This window comes from Psammomys obesus, unplaced genomic scaffold, assembly GCF_907164565.1.
Source record: "Psammomys obesus unplaced genomic scaffold, mPsaObe1.curated_primary_1811, whole genome shotgun sequence".
Classification (NCBI taxonomy): Eukaryota; Metazoa; Chordata; class Mammalia; order Rodentia; family Muridae; genus Psammomys; species Psammomys obesus.
Genome location: NW_026593947.1, coordinates 2,314,996 through 2,317,869, shown reverse-complemented (window position 1 = coordinate 2,317,869; position 2,874 = coordinate 2,314,996). Strand labels below are relative to the sequence as shown.

Below are 2,874 nucleotides of genomic sequence, written 5' to 3'. Positions count from 1 at the left end.
CAGTCAGTCAGTCAGTCAGCCAGCCAGTCAGTCAGTGAGTCAGTCAGTCATCAGTCAGTCAGCCAGTCAGTCGTCAGTCATCAATAAAGTTCCAGGACATGCTGGCTGCGTGACCACAGCTTCTCTCCGCACTCCGGGTTCACCACCATTTCCATGCTGAAATTTCCAAAGCTGAGGTCTCCGTGGACAGTGATCCCAGCCCACATCAGAACACGACCTCATGGCTTGTCACATAAGTACCTACGATGCTCCTCTGTGGCCACGCTGCAAGGGAAGTGATTCTGTCCTCATCTCAGAAATCAGAGGCCAGGTTACAACATGGTCTCAAGTCAAGCGTCTCTGAGCTCTTTACATTCTGGAAGGATGGCCATGTCTAAATCCAGCTTCCTCCCCAGTGCAGAGGGAACCTGAGGCACAGCCTGGAGTGGTAGCTTGATGGAATGACGCAGTTGACCTCATTAGCTCTTAGCACATCTCAGAGTTCAGATGTAACAAATCATAAGATGTGTGTGTGAGAGTGTGTGTGTGCAGTTATGCAAAACCAGTGAATGCACACGTGGAACTGAAGTCAACGCTGGAGTCTGCCTCTCTCACCTTGTACCCTGATTTTGAGGCAGGGTCTCTCAGTGAAGCTAGAGCTCCTGAACCCACTGGGCTGGAAGGTCGACAGGGTCCCAGGACCCTCCTCCCTGCCCCCTCACCATCTCTGGACCACAGATGTGCACTGCCACGCCCAGCCTGGGCTTCGGGGCTGGGTACCTGAGCCCCGTTCTCATGCTGGCTCAGCAAATTCCCACCCGGAAGCCATCTCCCAAGCTCTGGGAGCATGATGTCTCAAGTGACCAAAGCCCCCTCTGGAAAGCAGAGAGAGGCTGGATGGGTGCACAGTTGGTCCTGGAAGGCCGTGCTGGCATCTGCTGGGCTGACAGGACCTCACCAAAGCGTCTCATCGTGGGCCACCACAATTCATTCATGCTGGTGTTGAGGAATGCCATTCCCAGGCTTCTGAACAAGAGGCGGCTGCCAGCTCTTGCCAGGGGCACCGGGCAGCCCCGGACAGTCCCAGGCAGAGCCTGAGTAACCCAAGCCCATCTGAGTCATGGAAAAAGGCCTGCCCGTGTCACTCTGGGGTGAGAAAACACAGGAGGCCAACACTGCCCGGCCCGGAAGGCGGCCCACGGGGCAGAGCCCTGATGAGGGGCCTCGCAGCTTCCCTCCTGCCTGCTCTTTCTTTGACCAGCTTGGCACCCCTCCTCTTCAAAAGCTGCCTGTGTGGCAGTTCATACTCCCTGAGGCTCTGAGCCGGACCTGGAGGGCCCTCGAGTGTGCCTTCGAGCTGGGGGGCTGCCTGCCGAGGCCCAGAGGCAGATATGCTGGAGCTGGGTGAAGCGGGGGGGGGGGGGGTGCCTGTGTGTGTGCGCGCTCGCGTGTGCTGAGTCCTGGCATCCAGGAGGCAGGGGCAGCTGAAGCTCTGCCAGTGTGAGGCAGCCACAGGAGAGCCACAAAGATAAAAATAAAGTAAAATAAAAGACTAAGCAACAAAGAAACAAAAGAGCCGAGATGACTGAGCCAGTGGCAGATCCTGCTGGGTGAGCAGAGTCTGTCACTGCTCCTTCCCAGACCCCCTCCCTGCATCGCATTTCTCGATCACGTGTCCCTGCCTCTGTCTCACTATTGGGTGATCTCCAAGATCCAACATAGCCTTCCTTCGAGAGTTTCCAGGAAGCGCATTGGCCGGCCACACACCTCAGTGTAATTCCAACACGCGCTGGAAGCCATGTCTCCCAATTCAAGGGACGTTATGAACTTGGCAGCCCCAGTGGAGACAGAGCACACACACAGTCTCGCACACTCACTCACCCTTACACACACACACACACACACACACACACACACACACACACACAGTGGTGGATTGTGAATTTGCAGGAAGTGTTTCCCATTTGGGCTGTACGGATTTCACAAAGCCCAAAGAAGAATTAAGCCCCCAAAGCAACCGCTCAGAGCGCGCGAAAGTCTCTTGTAATTCACGTTATGTGTAGTGGACCTGGCAGGCCTGGGCGCAGACGCCTCCAGAAGTGTTTGTGTGCTGGAGTTCCTGGCCGGCACACGGTTCCAGCTGCCCTGGCCGGCCGCCCGGCCTGCAGAGGAGGCCCGAATCCCACGGCCTGGCCGGGCTGCTGGCTCCCGACGCGCGGCAGCGGCGACCCTGGGCAGCTTCACCGTTCCTAGTCACTGCCCCACACGGAGCCAAGGAGCCGACAGGGGGCGGGGGCACACCCTGTCACGACCGTTTCCTAAGCCAGCAGGACGTGCCCTGGGACCCCAGCCAATGGCAGCTCTGTTCGCTGCTCGCCCTGTCCCTGGAACTCCGGGGGTAAGAACGGGAGAGGCAGACAGGCGGCGCCGAACGGGCTTTCCACATCCACAAGCACACACACACACACACACACACACACACACACACCACACACACCACACAAACCACACACAGCACACACATATACACAGCACACACACCACACACATATACACAGCACACACATATATACACACCACACACACCACACATGCACACACACCACACACATACACATAGTACACACACATACACACATACACACATATACCACACACACCACACACGTGTACAAGCACACATACATATACACACCACACACTCCCAGGGGACCCTGCACTGTGCCACAGCGCTGAGCCTCAGGATGCTGGAATTTGACCTTGGAAGAGGAAAGGGAGGCCCTGGGCTCCGGGAAGAGGAAAGGGAGGCCCTGGGCTCCGGGAAGAGGAAAGGGAAGCCCTGGGCTCCGGGAAGAGGAAAGGGAGGCCCTGGGCTCTGGGAAGAGGAAAGGGAGG

General features: G+C 57.3%; 1 long non-coding RNA gene across 1 annotated transcript in view; it reads left to right on the top strand.

Annotated features, from left to right (window-relative positions):
• The first annotated feature begins 2,305 nt into the window (after positions 1-2,305).
• Positions 2,306-2,874, top strand: part of LOC129684429 (uncharacterized) — a 2,902-nt gene continuing 2,333 nt past the window's right edge. Inside the window, exon 1 of the long non-coding RNA XR_008721328.1 lies at positions 2,306-2,377. This is a non-coding gene — a long non-coding RNA (uncharacterized LOC129684429). The remainder of the gene's footprint in view (positions 2,378-2,874) is intronic.